This window comes from Hermetia illucens, chromosome 2, assembly GCF_905115235.1.
Source record: "Hermetia illucens chromosome 2, iHerIll2.2.curated.20191125, whole genome shotgun sequence".
Taxonomy (NCBI): domain Eukaryota; kingdom Metazoa; phylum Arthropoda; class Insecta; order Diptera; family Stratiomyidae; genus Hermetia; species Hermetia illucens.
The window spans coordinates 39994743-40013813 of NC_051850.1; the positions used below are offsets into that span (position 1 = coordinate 39994743).

Genomic DNA, 19071 nt, shown 5'->3' on the forward strand with positions numbered 1-19071 from the left:
AATAATAATTTTATAGACAAACTGAACGAGATAAAGATAACATCTTGGTTATTTACGACGTCATTGTAGCTGTCGAAAACCACAGAATCGAAGGTTACAAAAATTAAAAGAAATAGATGTGTTCAGTCAGTAGAACAAAAGGCTAAAAAATAGCCCCAATTCCATAGGATCCCTGATGTATCTGATCAGGTCTCACAGTTCCCGCGACAAAATCAGCTGGAAATCAACTTCTTTCAAAGTTGTTGCCGTTGTCGCCTTGTTAATTCTATTCACAAACGACAACACGTAACAAATATTGATGATAATCAATGACAATATTTTGATGACATAGAAAAAGTCTTCTTTTTTTCCTCCGCGACCTCAAAAAATGTTTCATTTAATATATTCAACGATCTGCTTGATCAGATACATAGAGTCTTCGACCGAAGATACTTTCAAGCTCAAAGACCTAACCACAACTTCACTTTTTACCGGAGGAAGATTGTTGAGTATTCTTCTCGTATTTCATTTCCTGCCGCGCGTATCTTAATAAGCGAAACGAATCTTTTAATTGGAATTTTTCGTAGAAATCGAAAATTATTTGAAGAGTATCTAATAATCATCCATAACGTAGTTTGGTTTGGTAGATACAGAGAAGCAGTACTGGCATCAGCACGTTTGAGTCTGAGTTAATAAGGGGTGCAATCGATTGGTGTCAAAATACTAGGAGTGGTGTCTGATTGCTGAGGGAGTTCTCACGAACGCTATAAACCATCCGCGGCTTTGATTAACTAGTAGTTAATGCTAAAGCGTGAAACATATTCGCTGTATGAAAACATATTAATCTTTGAATTAGTCGCGCGCACATGGATATATTATCAAAAGTAAATTGAAGAGGCAGAGGTGATCGATCTACTGATTTTTCTGGGTGTAGTCGTGGACTTATGGTATGCGATTGTTGGGAGCAAAAGTTTTGGGGATGAGATTACACTTTTCGGTTGGATGATCTTTATTGTTTGAGGTGAGCATGCTCCTTGTAATCATATCTTGGCAGGCATATTTGATATTATTTAGAATTAATTGCAGGAAGTATAACAGATACATTTACTTTCGGCATACCCAGATGAGGCTACTAGACCCAAATTTTGAGCCAGAAAGACCATATCCCAAATTAGGCAAGACTCATTTCGGAATCATTGCTGACAGGCTATCGTTGATGTCGGATAAAAGGAAAAAAAGTCTCCTAGATTGGTGCAACTATCATCTATTTTGACGCCAAGCCTGACCAGCCAAAGACCGTTTATCGATTTACTACAGAAGGAAATATTGATGGAAAAGTTTTTTTTGGATTGAAATGTCTTATTCGAATGTTGAGAAAACCCTACGTAGACCCTATAATATTAAAACCAAGAGCATTTGAGTGGTATTACAGTGGTCGAAGAACCGCATAAATTAGTGAAAACTTGCTTGATACCAGGTGACTCGCAACAAGAGTTACTATCGAAATCGCCAACTTATTGAAAAAATTGCGTTCGAGAATCATCCCTATAGATTGAGAAAACTTTCGCCTTTATTCTACAATATTTTAGTTGGTATTTTCCAAATAAGAGACGCTGTAGCTACCTTAAAAAGAATTGAGTTTTCTGTAAATGAAGAATTACCAAAAACGCACATTCTAGCCCCAAGGGAAGAGGTAAGACAGCGCCTGTAGTGGGTGAATCCTTCAGTTCTTGAAATAAGTTGTCCTCCTGAATATGATTCACAAACATATCATATAAGCTAGCGGACAACACCTGAAAACTACCCCAAGTCACAGTGTCCGAGCCAATGGTGAGGTAGCATCTCATGGCTTGCCTCTGCCCTGGACGGGACAATTAGTCCTTGTTTGATCTGCGCTCTTTTTACTGACTTAACCTTGATTTAACGATGAAATTTAGATTTCTGTTTGGTACCAAATGCCAGAAAACGATGAACAACGTTACCCTATGAAATTTTCTTTATAGTTTGGGGATTGTCAAATGGAAGCAAAAAGAATTAAATGTTTCGGAGTAAAAAAGCAGTGGTCATGCAGACAAAGGAGTGGTAGGTTTACTTTCCGGAACCTCTAGTAAAGAGTGAAGCATATCGACGTTGATTGGTGATGTAAAATCATCGAGTAACAGGGAGAAGAGGGTGTCGGGATTAGGGTTGAGTAGGTTCATTTCATTTTAACGAAAAGTTTTGTTGACAGGAGGATTTTAGTAAAGTTTATGTCACAGTTGCTGACAATCGAACAGAAACAGCTTCGTTTGGAGATAGCAATTGAAACGCTAAAGACTATGAACAGTAATTGAAACTATTTCAACAAATTGGTCATTAGTTACTCTTAGGTCTGTAAGCGCAACTCAGAAACCAAGTTCCAATCATCATAGCAAAAGTACCCAAAGTTCCCGAGGCCCAGAAAAGTAATCCAGGTTGACAGTAGTGTTTTTTACTATGGGTACGCCCCTAATGTTACCACTATCACAAATGCTAACTACTAAGGAGTTCTTCGTGGCCTCCGTAATACAGTCAGATATACACGCCTGGACCCACGAGAAAATTGTAGTCGAATTGTTCATTACGATAACGCATCCATTCATTCTTCACACCATTGCTAGCGCAATAGACCTTTACCTTTACCTCTACGATTTCTGGCTTTTCTTTGAACTGAATTGCCTACAAAAAGGATCGAATTTCAGAGTAGAGAAAACATTATGCAGAATTGGAGTACTTGAGAGCCACAGCAATGGAGCGTTTCTAGTCATGCTTCCGGTTGTAGCGGGAACATTCGGAGAAGTTTGTAGCAGCAAGGGAGAATTAATTTTAAAAAATTGTGTCATAATAAATTTTGATTTCATGAATAAAAGTCTGATACCTCTCAAATTAGTCTCCTATGCAAGCACTGTCCACTGATTGGCTGCTTTCTAACCAGGTAACAATTTTCTAAGAATTTGTGAATCCATATGTCAAAGGGGGGTACCTGGGTTCATCGCACTTACAGGCTTTCAACCTAAAATAATTAGAAACTGCTGTGGGAGTGGGTAGGTAGGTATAAGTGGCTGTCGCGAGAATTCCTATTAATAAGCGCTGTGATGTGCCATTTGAGACCAAAAACTCTTAAGATTGTGACTGGCACAACATAGCAGAATCTAGCTGGTTCAAACCTCAGAGCCATCCGGTGTGTCCACGAAAGTTAGTAGCTGACCAACCATACAACCATTGGTTTTTTTACGGTCAAGTAGTGCGAGTAGATTCTACTCTTCATAGCCGCCACTGGGACGCGAACTGAACCCCCTGAGGAACTATCAAGAGCGGATCCCACCTGGTCAACCTGTAGGCTTGCTCATTCCACGCTATGTTCCTATGATCGACAACCCTGGGGAAAGTAACTTTAAACGTGTTCCTCAGATTATTCTGTGCGTTGACTGCCTTTGCTTAAAATACACTGGCATTTTCTGGAAGACCATACGACCTGACTCAGATGTGGAGAGCGATCAAATGCATATAAACGTCAAATTTAAAATTGAATTTAGCCAGAAAATTTCCGAGCTTATGTTCACGACTACCACGTTCGTATCTGTCACTGGACTCTGGCCTGATGCAATCTCAAAAGAAGAGCTACAACGGCGACGAAAATTCCACAGAGGTAAGGTAGCAGAAGTACTATTTACTCATCAAAAAAGAGCTACAACTCTATTGCTGACTATGTCACGCAGTGCAATCTAATATTTCAAGACGGACGGTCAGTAGAACAGCCTTCGCGGAAAAAGAAGCCAATCAATCTCGAAGTAAAAAAATGGCCCGGTTAAAGGGTGGTTGAGACTCTTTAATTGAGACATTCAATTCAGAGGTATATTATTAATTCGTAAACTATGTAAACTTGGGTGTACTCTGAAAACTAGGCCAATCTACCATTTTTAATCGGGATCAAAAGTTTGTGTGTAATCGAGTAATGGGGTTCGAAGTATTCAAAACAAAATAACGAAGCACATTTAGCGAGAGTAGGCTGGACTCATTGTATGTGATCATTTTCCGCAATTCGTTCCCTTTTCAAAAGAGCATCCCCGCAGAAAGTGAGTAAAGTAAAATGCGGCTAGCCCATTCTTCTATAAGCATCAGATTTATCCTTATAAAGAGCAGAAGGACACCTTAGGAAAAGCTTCTTGCCGCAGTATCGACTGTTGAAGAAATTTTACTGTATAAATGCACTTAAATCCCTCCTAGAGGATGGCCTATTTCACCAAGGATAAAAGCCTTTTTTGGGAGTTTCGATTGTGCTTAAACTCTCGAAAAATGTCGAAAACACTTCCACCTTCACTAGAAATGAAATATTCAAGGAAAACTGACTTGAACCATCTTAAGAGATTGCTCCTTTTGGGCTGAGCTGAAGGTTACTGAGGGTACCAGCAACCATTTCAGAAGCGTGCACTTTGAGTTTTCCGATGTGAATCGTTATTAGCGCCATTTTTAAATACTCTAACAAAAATATGTTATCACAGCATGGAATACTCTATCCCTACAGGAGTTATTATTTTACGCCACAAATATCCTTGAGAATCAGACATTCAACCACACGAACATGCATATATGGAAATACTCGATACTGAGGGAAAATTGGTCAACGGTATCCTGCTGCTCATAGCAGAATATCGCCTTTGTAGATCAAGGCGTTTGACCAGATTCCAAAAAGTTCAATTTGAATGCATCTATTGGAAGATGAACCCATTCACCAACTTAAGCGTATCTATTCAGATCAGAGAGTTGAAATTGTGCCAGTACATCAAAACTGTTCCAGATGTCTGTCATTGTTACCAGGGAACCGAGCTTCCGTCTTTCCTCTCAATTTTTGTTGACGATACTGTCACACAGAATATTCAATGACCAGGGTCCATTACACTCATTTATGCATTTATGGTATTTTAGCTCCTTAAAAAAGTCCAAAAAAGTCGCCCAAATTTCGAGTGTTAGCTTCATGTATAGCGATTCGCAACTGAATCTAGGGGTTTCTGACGACCAAAGCCAAGGAGGCTGGCATGTTTACAGTCAGTGCCGGCGACGTTCCCAAAGCTGAATTTATTGGCCCTAACATCCAAAGACAGCCGGAGATATCGGTGGCCTAAACCGCTGAATAATAACTTTAAAAACACACCATCTTCAAGGTCAGATACCGAAAAAATAGCTGACCTAACAAAAAAACTGTAGATGAAGTGCACAGCAAGCGATGCTCCTCGAAGTTTGGTAATGGTCCGTTCCAGCAACTTAAAATACTTTATAAGTAAAGGCTTATGCAATGGATGGGTTTTCCTCCCTTGATAGAGGTCCGTCGACTGTAATACTGTTGGTCTGTTCCAGGAAGACACGATTTAAGTTGTACTGGGAAACGCTCTACGAGTTTTATCCCTATCTATCTTTTAATTCCACTCCCTTTGGGAATATATAACCACTTCTGGGTAGAACAAATCCTTGATTTCTTTTCTTTGCAAATCAGGAAGACGCGCTGAGGGTAAGGTTTAGCTCATTGTGAGGTTCGACTTACCCATAACAGCAGAAGAAAAGGAAAATCCTCCAATCAATTACACTAAATGAAGCTAGAATTATTACACTCCTTATATTCAGTTTCTTCAAAAATGACGATCATGGAATACGAGTAAGGCAGGGAATTTTTAATTTTCTTGCCTTGTTAAAAATTAGTCATAGTTCTGATTGCTAATTTTGGATCAATTTGACCGAATACTGGGATGTGATTTGTCGAGTACCTCTTTTTGCTGAAGAGTGAGCTAGATTGCTCTCAAAACGTTCTCACGACAGGTTAATTGAAACGAACTATTTGTTATGGATTGGCGTCCGCTGGTTGAAACAGTCCGTCAATTTGATTACTCCCATCCCCGCCGTTCCATTACACAAAGGACCTGTTTAGATGTTTGGTTTTATGGTCCTCGCGAAGACCCTCATTTGCTTTGCATCATTACTTCGGGGTACCAAATTTTGGTGCAGCAATCATCTGATCAAAACCTAGAGGCATCTAAAAAGAGCACATCTTTGGGACATTTCACGATGCGATAAAAAGGTTTTTAATCTTCATTAGACAATACACATCCTACTGTTTTAGATAGCCTGAATTGGGGCTTTCGGTGAAAATAACTTTACCCCAGTTGTGACTGACATTTTCTTGGACCCATCGCAGTGTTTTTGCGGGTGCTCTTCCGAAAGTAAAGTTGCCTTTACAACACCTTTAAAGACAATTTTAATTTCACGAATTTGATGCCTTGTTCTAATCAGGAATATGTCTGCACCGGATCGGGTTATTTTTCGGAAATAACTTACCCAACAGCCTCTCCTGGGGTTTGGTGGCAGTCCGTTTTTATTCCTCTTGGCAAATATTGCTCTCCGCCTCACATGTTCGCCTATCTGTCGAGGCAAGCTAATGTTATGTTAGAGTACTTTTCTGCCTTTATGGCTTCTTTCTTTGGTCCTCTTTGGTATTTGATAGAACATACTTTTTGAATCGTTTTATGGATTGAAGACCTAGCTTTCTTTTTCTTCCATAAGAGCCATTCTTTTAAAAAGTGACAACACATATTTGCCCGTAGGCGTAAATATGCATCCCTTTTACCATTTGGCTATGATAAAATAACCTGCGATATGAAAGGTCGAAGAAATCGATCATTCTATTTTTGGAAAAATTTCACTATAATTAATAATTAATTAATTATGACTACCATATTTAAGTCCTAGTGGCCATCAATAAATGAAACAAAAAATCACCGCCCTCTGATAGTAGTTTTATGAGCACTTTGTGATTATGTTTTATCAAAATTGAATTTAGATTAATTATTTTGTGAAATATTTGAAGAAAAGTTTCATAACTGAAGTTGACTAACGAGAATCAAAACTTTATAAGTATCTTAAGAACTTCATCTAAAGTATCTTGGATTTATTTTTGAACAATGAAGGGAATGCAAATTTTGGACATGATTTTCTGATAATTAGAAGTTGCCTCCATTATTCCAATTAAATAATTTATCAAGAGTATCAAAGACTAGAAATTATTATCCCGAAATTTTATGCTTGTTAGAGAAGTTAACAAAGTAGGTCAAACTGAAGCTGAATATGACACTATCTTTTAATTTAGTTTGGATTTGGGGGTTGTCTAAGGAACCATGCGGATATCCTCAACTTTACAAAGGAGTCACAAGAGTACTGACTTGCAGATTATAGTTTTCTCTTGGTTGATTTACTTACCATCGATTGGCTCTAAGACAATTGAATTTGTTAACTCCGAACATGTACGTATATCCAAAATAGGGTCTGAAATAAACAAAGAGAAAAAATTAGATTACCATCAGTTTCGGGCGGTAAAAGGTTGGAATGAAGACTATGTGTAAAGCTAAATGTCTCGCATGCTCCTTTTGTATCGTATTCCCTCAAAATAGCATCAAATTTAAAATATTCTCTTACAGGATGCCTCGCTACCCTTTCAGGTATCATCATAAATGATAAATGTTTTCATATCCAAATCAGGTTTTATATTTCACACAACAAACAGTAACGTGAGCCATATCTCGCACCTTTTTTCCTCTTTCCACGGACCCCAAGCATCATCATTCTAGCGTAACCTTAAATGTCTGCATTCTACCCTACACGGCAACAACCAGGACTCTCAACATCTTTTCGTTCCACCTCATGCGAATAATATAAATACCAGCGAGAGATCGAATTGAAAAAGGAATCATATTCACGTCAATTCCATTGAATCAAGATGGCATTTATAACAAAAGGCTTCAAACACCTTAAATGGAATTGATACCGAAAATATAATGGGTCTCAGAAGGATGTGCTGGAGGTTCTGAAATCATGGAGGAAATATATTTGAGTAGAGCCGAGAATAAGAGACGAAAATAACCGTCGACGAAAGCGAAGCATCATAACATTGCGTTTTCGCAGCTTGGTCCCTGTAATGGTCTTGAGTCCTTGGAAGGAAGTTGAATGAATTGAACGTAAGAATGAAATGATGAAGGATATGTGGCGTGTGTATATGGAGCGGATGTTCTCTTAACTTTTTCTTATGGGCGATGTGTTAATGGCACTGAAAACCTTTTATGATTTCTTGTTCTGCTCCAGAAGTAGAAGCGGCGGAAGGCATTCTCTCAATAGGTGAGGTGCGAAATGTCGTTTCACTGCTGGCTTTTTTCGGTTCCAATCGTAATTTCGAGGGAAGACAATATCCAGGCAAAATATCTGGGGTAGAGTGTTGCTGTTTTGGATCTTGATTGAATGAGAGCTGTGACTGGTTAATGAGGTCATGATACCTAATATTGGCGTGAAAGATTGTCACGTTTTCTAGGCCATGAGTTTCCGTCCCCACCAAACTAAAACTTCGTTTTAGCTATTACTTAAGAAAGTTCATTCATTAAGATGTTCACATCCTTAGTTTGCAAAAAATACGCACATCTTGCGTACTGTTATGAACATCCTCCAGCTAAAAGATCTGAAGGTAGCACACATATCCTCAAAAGTTCAAAACGAAACTCCAGAAAAATTGCTTGGGTCGACAGCCGTATTACGAGACGTAGCCACTGCCAACAAAAAAAAAATAAGAACAACGAACATAGTTTGAGGGCATCAAGAACTACGCCAACAAGAAACAAGGTAAGCCCACATACACGTTCTAACGTACATGCACGAAGGCAACCAGCCCAGCAGTCATTCGTGCCTTTTTTCACACAAAGGTGTCAAAGGACCGCACAAAGAAATCCCGCAAGCAATATCCAAAATGCGTTTCTTTTGCCTGTCATTTTCTCTCTCATCTTTTGATCATCAAGTCGAGAGGAAAAAAGGAAATCACTCAGATGGGCCTAGATTTTTAGATGATTGTCGGCTATGTGAGTGCCGGTTTCCAACCCCGAGACAAGGAAGAGAACCTCAGCGATACCTGCTGTCTGCCCTATATCATTATCCTTACAATATCCTACCGGCAATATTTGTCTCTCCTCTGAGTGCAATTTTCAGGTCTAAGTATGATATTTTTTTGCTATGTCGGTTTTTTTTTGAACGGAGGAAGATAATGGTGTGATTTCCGACACATTTTAGTTGTAAATAGTCTCCTGGATAGGGATGCTTTTAGTGGTCAAATCATTTTGTGGAGGAATTAATGGTGTTGCCAATGTGTATTTGAGGTAGATAAATTTTGTGATTTTATTATCCTTACTTGGCGTATTTTACATATTTTGTTGCTACCGGAACGAAGACGAGTGAATCTTTCCCCAATACATATTCATACTTTTCCTTTAGAGTAGCCCTTAGTATCCTTATTGTGCAGCCAATTGTGAAATCCAAGAATAAAGAGAATTGGAACGACTTTGAAAAGTTTAGCCAATTTGCACGGGGACTTATCAGAACTGTGATCCTCCTGATTCAATGACGCACTAGTCGATGCTAACCCTTGGCCTCCAGAAAGCACAGCTTCACGGGCCGCATCATCCAAATTGAAAAGCGTAGAAGTGTCTTGCAGTTGGCATCGATTATATCCTTCTGCGTACACGAAATCATCCTTTCCTTTTTTGGAACTCCGCTCTGCTTTCCTTTTTTTGGAACTTTGCTCTCCAGTTACGTCATTTGTAGAAGTTAGCCTGTTTCCATACTCATGGCTATCCAAATAGCTCGCGCGACTCTTCCAATACCTTGGAAATCTGCAAAATTTTTGTCAAGATAGACGTTTCATAACCAAGTAATCAATGGTACCACCTATAATATTGAGATAGATTGTGAAGGAAAGACGCCTAACTATTCAAATTGTAATCGCCCACTCACTCACTTTGCTTCTAATTCGTTGGCTTCCAATTAAATCTCCTTAACAGCTTTTTCTACATCATCCTTCATAAGAAACCGTCGCCTAGCCATGAATCAACATCGCCACTGAGGTTGCCTATTTTTTTGACTGAGATCGTCAAGTTCCAGTACGAGGCCGAAGAGTACTACTCTGTTTTAGTCCTAAAGCTCATTATGGATCGAAACCATTTCTGTCCCAATTCAATTCAGCTAATTCTGAAGCAATCAATTCAATTAGATTTGGTGTATAACTAGTGCCACTCATAACGTTTCGGTACCTAGCCCACTTCAAGCCGAACAGGTGGACCACATTTTACCGTTTTTGCCAAGGATTGTCCACTTTCCACCATAAAAGAGCTGAAACAGGCAGTGCTCTCTATGAAAAATAAGAAGGCGCCCGGACCCGACGGCATCCCGGCAGAGGTATATCAACTGGTATTCCACCATTTGCCACACCTGCTGCTCGGCATTTTCCATTTTCGTTGAAAGATGATGAAGCTAGAGCAGATCAACAAGAGCAAAGGAGACTGAGTTGCTGTCTGCATACCGACCACTCTGAATACTTTACACAGTCGGGAAGGTGGTCGAGAATTTCATCAAAAGCAAACTTCCTGCAGCAATAATTACTGTCGAGACCTTATCCCAAGATCAGCGATGGTTGCTTTTATGACAAACAGTCGCCAATCTCGACGGGTATTACTGCTCATGACGGTTGATTTCAGAGATGCTTTCAATTCCATAGGATAGTCAGATATGCTAAGCACATTAAAAGTTTCATTCCACATGCTCAGCTGTCTCTCAGGAATATTGAGAGAATATCTGAAGGACCGCTCTCTGCTCTATGGAGCGTTGTGGAACCAAAGAAGGATGAAGATTCAGTTGAGGGTAGTACAGAGATCTATCCTAGGATCAGATATATGCAACGCTTCCTATGATAGTCTGCTGTGGCTCGGTATGACACATGCTTGTGAAGAACAGTAACTTACACTAAATAAAAGAGAACTCTCGTGACAAGACTCAACGGCCACTTAAGCCTGTGATTGAACGGAAACCATGGACAGATTAATTACTGCCCTACCTAGCTTTCAAGGCGGTATGGAGGTTTTATTTCTGTACTAGATTGGGTAAATACGATACAATTCTCTATATTCAGCAATGTAGTGGTGGATCCTGATCATACCTTTTCTTCTTGTGAAAGACCGTTAGTATTTTTGCGTAAAAACACTCCGGACACCAAAGGTGCTGAAAGATGGAGCCGTGTTGCACATTACGTAAGGATCTTTCTGTTATAAAGAAGATTGACCTTGACCAGCACAGGGACCGGATGGTAGGCAGTTCCTTGAACTAATAATTTCCTTCTTTATCTCCGCTCCCATTGGTGAAAGGAAATTCTGTTTTCAGTTTTATGTTCGACTGGCAAGTAATGCCTGTGCTGTTAAAATGAGCATGGCTATGTGAAGTGCAAATCTAGCTTTTTATCTTCTTATTGATGAGGAAGTCTATAAGGCGCTGACCATCACTCGCTATACGTGTTTATATGGTTGCCATTGACTCATATGTAGGGCATAGCGCATTTTTTCATTGCTCTTTCCAAGTAACGTTAAGGCTACTTACTTGCCGGTCATCTTGGGGTAGTGGTTTGCAATGTATGGCATAACCCGCAATGGAGTTTTCACTCTTTCCGAAATATCCATTGCTTCTTCCGGCTTTGAAATTATTCCCTTTAGTTAAGCCGCTATGATTGTCACATTGATGAAGTTTCGCAAGAAGTAGATGGTAGCTTGCCTAACATTTTATCTACTCGGTGTCAGTGTAAGCCTTTGGGAGCGTGCTTGTTTATGGCAGTTAATAAAAAGCTACAAAGCTTTTTCGACATCTTTATTTTATCCTGAGGCTCCCTGTCCCATCCTATCCAAGCAAGCCAACGTCTGGTTAACTCTGGTGGAGTACGAATGGATGATGATAGACAAGCTTGGCGACATTATTTCTTAATTGTGGTTAACTAGAAATTCGGGCTACAAAAGAAATAAGGAATGCATAATAAACTCTGTAGGGAACGGCGAGGGTTGTTTGCCACACTGGCATATGTAGGCAGGTATCAGCCGCCGCGGAGGAGGAGTTCAATTTGAGCTCTTATACGCTGTTTTGATCCCACTTACTCCAAACACCAAGTATACTATCAGTAGAGCTAAAGTATTGGCCCCCTTCTGCAACCAGGGATCTCTCTGAGGCCATTAGTCCGGCCTTAGCTAAACCTGGACAATCGCAAAGCAAATGCCTCAGGGTGATTCTCTCCAGGTCTGACTGCATAGTCCCATATAGGCTAGTGTCAGGTGTAAGCCATATAATCTTGAACGCAGTTACAGCCCAAAGCGCACATCTCCTTGGTTTGGTTGTGAACCTTTGCCATCTGAAGCAACAGCAGTACAAAGCCTTAATGTTCGGTTGGTTTCGCTTGATACGACTTTACGTTTGGAGCTAGGACCAGTCTATACCCATCACGACAGGATTCTAGTATTGCCAGTATCTCCGCTTACAATACACTAGCGAACTCTGAAGGACGAGAATACTCCCGCGCCGACTACTCACACCATCTATGATCCGTCAGTAAGGAATACTGTGCCTGAGTTTCACAACATGTAGCATGGTTGGAAAGATCACAGCAGAATTTCTTCTGAAGTTCTACTTGCATGAGGCGTAGCCTGCTGGTTTCCACAAAAGTGGAGATTTCAGATAAACTTCCTTTGTCACTCTGTTCTACTATAATTAAAATCTTCAAAAATGCAGGGTTCTTCAAAGCGTGTTATGTACACGATCGATCTTTGGGAAACCCATTTCCAGCTTCAATTCCACCCCTCTCTTTTTAAGCCCCTCTTTATAATTAATTAGGGGTAACCCAGCAGTAGTGATGCATTGAGCCATAAAGTCTCCAATTGTACTTTCGAAGATGTTATTGCAGAGTACGTTCTGTTTGTGGTCTAGAGAGAAATTTGCGGAACACACACATCTTCCTCTCTAGAGCAGAAGCAAGTCTTACTAAGAGGAAGACGACTCTCCAAGAAATCTTGCAACCAGATAAAATGAATGTACATATTTTCTGTTTATCATGTCAATTCTTACCAAAAAATTCTCATTTATTTTGAAGACACATTATCAGTATCTTTTGTTATTCTGTCGTTCCCATTCACTGCAGCCAGATAAAGCTAGCGCAGCATACCCAAATTCCAATTTCAATCTAAACCAGAGGAAATACAAAAAAACTCATTTCAGTTAACACTCTGTCCGTTAAAATTCATCAAAATAACTGACACTTTAATCTAGTTTTTATCTCCCAACTATAGGAAGTGGGAACGAATTGAAATGAGTTCAAATTATTCTGACAATTTGTTTTTGACGAAGTTAGACAAATTTCTTCAAAACAATTATCTCATCCTCGCACACGTAGCAAAAACGCACAGAAAAAATATGTGTAAAACTTTAGACATTGTCCCTAATAACTATAGGAAATTACAATAAACACTTCTTTCTTTTTTCTGGTAAACAATCACAAAACACAATCCACGAAGATTGTTTCATTGCATCTAAGACAATGGTCCAGGAAAATCAACAAACTGAGGAATAGATAGCAAGAAAAAGACATAAAGCTATGGAAACAGGTAAAACAAAGAATGGTTGAAGCGTTTGAATTGTTTTGTAATAATAGAAAAAACATTATTCAAAATTATTTAGTCGGTGAGTGGAACTAAAGCGTGTTACTCTGGTACCTTTGGAACCAATTACACCTTGGATAATGAGAAATAAATGAGCCTACAAAAAGCACCATGTCCCATAAAATTAGGAATAGAACGACCATTGCAGGAAGGGTACGCTTGAACGGTGCCGCACGTAGTCTTAAATTGTGTGATTTTACACGGTTTATAAGAATTTTCGAAATTGTTTGTTTTGCCTTTGATATCTGAGGCTCGATTAATCTAGATGTGGAGGGAAAGATATGTATATGTACTACTCTGGTGTATGCTTGCGAATTCGAGGCAGTTAAATTCGAATTTGACTTTTTGTTACAATTTACGGCACGCAAGGACCTTTTTATGGAAGCGTAAATACGAGTGAAGAGAACTGCTCAACCATATTCGAATACTCAATTCAAATCTTTGTATCTTTCGTTGTGTTAACAAATTCGAACTCAAAAACTGAAAGAATCCACATGAATGGGTTAAATCTAATTCAATATGGAAATTCGTAGGTCCCCTCTAAGCATATTTCAAATATGTAAATCCCTTGTATTTTCAACAAAATCACTGGAGTGTGCCCTTCCGAATGTTTCCTCTGCCAAGGATTGTTCTATGCACGGTTCATTACCGCCAAAGATGGAAATAATGGCGCAAACAACGACGTTGGATGGATTAATAATGGAGCGCAGAATGGATGTGTAATGAAATCAACCAATTTGTCAACGAAATTAACTGGCATTAAGGGCACAGCAGTTGCATTCCTATCCGAGTGAGAATACACCACGTAACTCGCCTCGAACCAATGCTGGTGAAAATGGAAAACAATAAACAATAGGTGCGACCTATACAGTTCACCGAGTAACAGAAGAAATTTTCGGATGACATATTAAGATTTGTTTAAGATTCAGATAGTGGAATGGCTCCTATTGTTCTTCCGGTTCAGTTAAAGTTGACGAAGACGACATTGCTCGATTTTTTTTTAAGACTTCCGATCAGCTTTCTTTCGTCACCGTTCAAGGGTCAAGAGTTTGTGTGCATTTGAGCATGACAAATAGATACCAAATGCCACTCTGAAGTCGTTGTCATTGTTGTCAAGAAATTTCTTACGAGAGGCATCAAAGACGATTCTGTCATTTTAATGATGTTGGGAATAACTGTTGAAAGCGTATATTAATGGTATTATCATTGTCCCATTATTATTCACATTTTATTTCATATTTTGTTCTGTCATTATCAGCAAACATTAGAAAGCAGAGCGAGAAAATTCTTTCAATTTTTCAAGTATTGTTTTAAAGTTGAATTGATGTCATCACCAGAGGACAGAATGTAACGAATTTCAATGGGTATCCCAGTGTTTTGGAATATACCAGAAAAGGAAGCATTGTGAAATTATAATTCATAAAAAAACTCTCTCTCTCTCTGTTGCAAGAAAATAAAATTAAACAAATATTATCCAAACAAAAGAGACGGATTTTTGTTTAAGATTATCGGTCTCAGTATTTGGTGCCGAAAAAAGTTATACAAAATCTATGGCGGACCCATGGCTGGATGAAGTGAGGCAATTCTTAAAATTTAGAAGCGAGCTTCGAATCAAGTCCTAGAAAAATTAATTGATTTACATAATCATCGAGTAAACGAGATTCATCCTCTCCTCACTAAAAATAAGGGCTTCGTTCTTGAAGCATTTTCGACCAACAAGCAGTGGATAAAGTGAATCTTTTTTCTTTAAATGTGTTATTTATCGCTGTTCTTCTAAAATTCTTTATCTAATCTTGGATGGTTCGTGGATATATCCTAATTTTTCGTCAACGAAATTGTTGTTCAGATAGTCAAGCAAAACTTGAAAAATATATAGCGAAATTCAGTCATGATGGGCTCATTCATCCTTTCTTGAAGCTAATAGTAAATGCTTTCAACTAAGTGAACTTTCTTAAGTTTCTGAGCTATTCAGTTTCTTAGCGCAGTGCATTCAAAATGCCCTTATTACAAATCTTACTTTATAGAAATCAATACAGAACTCAACAAATCATACCATACAGTTAGACGAAGCAATTGGAGACGCTACATCTATTCGAATTGATTTGCTCTTCCAAATTCTAAATTACCACCAATTACGAATACAATCTATCCTTTTATCCGTATATCTCACCCTACATTTATTGCGTCTCCATAACGCTTCGAATATCCGACTCAAATGTATTGAAAATTACGGTTCTTCGATGTCTGACCAGTTGCGTGATCTGATAAAAATTTTTCCACCACGCACTTCCCTCAGGTTTCTAAAACTAGCCCTCCAGTTGACGGGATAAATGAGCAAATGGCTACCGGTAATAGTGATAATCCTCGTTACTAGATATTACTGCAGGTCACACGAAATAATTCCGCATGCAATTTAAGAGCTGTATATCTAGTTAATCATAAAGCTAGCGATAGCACAGTGGTGGTACGCGCTAAATGTAGAAAAAACATTTTTTTAATGCAAATTGCACAAACAATAGATTGAAAGAAATTTTCAAATTAATTTAGCTGTAAAAGACGCGGATGCTATTCGCGCACAACTATTCTGGAGTTCATTTTAGAATTAGGTAATTCAACTGGAATGATTTTGAACTGTTTGCAACAAATTGGGAAGTCGAAAAACTTGGTAAGTGAATGCGTTACCAGTTTGAAACTCTCTTTTGCTATTCTTTTACGCAGAAAGGACCGCTTGTTTCTCAATCGGTTTGTGACATGTAAAGAAAAGTAGATTTTCAGCGACAACCGACAATATTTTGTCCAATGGTTGGACCATACTGCATAAAGAAAAGGTTTTGTCAATATTTGGTGTCTGAACTCGGTCTTATATATCACAGGGTAAAAATATTACGACGGAAAAGTACTATTAGCAAATGGATGAAATGCACCATAAACTTCGGTACTAACAACTAACGACAACGATAACACATCCCCCAGCCGACGCTCCAAAAAGTGCATAAACTAGGCTATAAAACACCGCCTCATTCGCCATAGTTGCCAAACCTATCGCCCCGATACTATCACTTTTTCAAACAACTCGGTAATTTACATAGTGAAAAGTGCTTCAAAAGCCAAGACGATCTTAAGAACACCTTTAGTGGCTTGAACCCCCAGAACTCTAGTGTTTTCGTAACCAGAGTAAGTAAGTAAGCCAGGCTTACTGGCTGGTAAAAATGTATAGATTTTAATTCTTTTCATTTAGTTTGAAGTGAGATTTGTGCAGTTGAATTTAAGGGTTCAAAACCGCAAGTACTGCCAGAACGACCTAATACATTAAAATAGTTTGGAAACTATTAAGAAACAAACACAGGTATGGCTATTTTATTCAGATTATTTTTTGATTGATCTCATCAACGACAATGTCGTTTTCTCAGCCCTAGGCTACGAACGCTAGGTAAGCAATTCTCTGGAGAACCAAAACAGAACTCTGTCAGTAGAATAGGCGAGCAAAGTTTCCAGTTCAGATTTTTCTAACGTATTTCTAGAACCTAATTACAGAATTGTATCCGCCGAAAATCGATCGCTTTTGGTGAGCTCTTGTCTGATACATAATATAGGGAACTATCGGTTAATTGATCAATCAACAATGATAAAGATTTTTAGCTGTCTTATAACTTGAGCTTTAACAACTACCTAGTGCAAAGATAGAAACCAAATTTATGGCCAACCCTTCTGCGTAGAAATTATATTTACTAAAACGAAGCAATGCTGGTCTTTTTTGAGGTACGACTTCTGTTGCCAAGCATTCCCGGAAATGGGGTCCAGAACGATCGCAACTTCATTTTCCATTTATTGCAATATTTAGGGGGCGAAGATTGAGACTTCAACCGCAAAGTGTTGGAAGCTCCTTTTATATGAATATATAAATAAAAAATGATGCGGATAAATTAAGAAAAATCAATTCTAGTTTTATTGTAAATGGCGCCCAAGGTGGGATAAGTCCCAAATGCGATAGGTTTAAAAGGCATGATAAATCCGTTATTTGTTGATCTAAGCAAATCCTTTTTAAATTTGTGTTTCAAATCGCCAACTAATCTGACTGAATAATTGAATATTAAGACGTTTATAAATGTCAACCTGTTCAAAAAGGTTGAATATTCCATATACTATCCCGTCAAGAATATATCAAATCCTAAGGAAATTTTTTGTTGGGTTTCCCCACGTTTTTAGATCCATATGCTTAGCGGTTCCATAATGATCCGATTTGCTACCACCAAGCTAAGTCCTGAACACTGCACTTTTCGCATTGGATATAATTCGTACCCAGATTGACGGGTGCCCGAAAAACTGATGAAAATTAACCAGAGCAAAAAGTAGCTGACTTAATATTCCTGAAAGCAACATAAATTTTAGTGTAAAATAACAAAAGTTCATTCATCAATGCCTCAAATATTTATTTCAGAAACAAATGGGTGATATGCAAATGATCCAGCCTGTATGGGGCAAAAAATTCTGCACTCCCTTTTGCATATACGGGCATCGCCCCCCTTAAAACTCGACATAAAATTATGACACTTTCTGCATGCAAGAAATTCATAGTTTTCAAGTAAAATGCCTATGACCGGTTTCAGTGCCGCATTTTAAAAAGGAATTTAACATAAAGCGCTCTGAACTGGAAAACATTCAACCAAGAAGACTAAACAAAGGAGGAGCCAATAAAGTGTCTGGAGAGCACGGAATGCCATTACGTATGCGCGGAGTAGAGAGGAGGTAGTTAATTGGTCCGTAGCCCTTGTATCGACGGCGCCTGCATGGTTTTCTTATGTATGTTTCCTCATCCCATGTGGCAAACCATAAACCGCTTTTCTCGCAACTACGTGGCCACACACAAATCTACTGCATTACAAACACGGCACTAAATCAGAGTAAATGCGCGGAATGTTTTCCGCGGATGTATTGAAAAAGGTTAAACTTGTGCAATAACTTTTTTCTATCATACAAATTCAAGCAATGTACCGAAAGACGAATCTCCTGCAGCAATCTCCTTGCCTTCATCCCTGTACAGATGAAAACTTGAATGTGCGGCTTCAAAGGTATTGTCTACTCAAGCAGCGGGCGGCCGGGCGACGAGCGGTGGGCTTGTCATTTCCTACCCGGCCTAGCAATTGTTCGTCGAATAGCAGGCGGATAAGCACAGGGTCTGCTTTGCGGAGATTCCAGGTACCTATACTAAAATTAAATTTATGGGATGAAGTTTGTACCAGCGCAAAACAACCCTTGTTTTTTGGTTGATGAGATTCAAATCAAACAAGAATTATACGGACGTGCTACAGGGGTACTGTGATATGTAATGTGGATATTTTAGCAAACACATATTGAAACGCCATTGCCAATCCTATTCCTGCGAAATACCACTAAATGTTACGAAAATTGAGAATTGTTGAAGACAATGCCTGTGTTAAGAGTGAATCTGATGTTTAAATCCTCTATTTGTAGCAGAACTTGAACGTCTCCTAATGGTTTCTTCAAGATTTGTTCGGCGCAAATTGACTGACGG

General features: G+C 38.9%; 1 protein-coding gene across 1 annotated transcript in view; it reads right to left on the reverse strand.

The window, feature by feature from the left end:
• LOC119649384 (MOXD1 homolog 2) overlaps positions 1-19071 on the reverse strand; it is a 310141-nt gene that overhangs the window by 222977 nt on the left and 68093 nt on the right. Inside the window, exon 2 of the mRNA XM_038051502.1 lies at positions 7243-7308. The gene's annotated coding sequence lies outside the window, so the exon portion shown is untranslated. The remainder of the gene's footprint in view (positions 1-7242; positions 7309-19071) is intronic.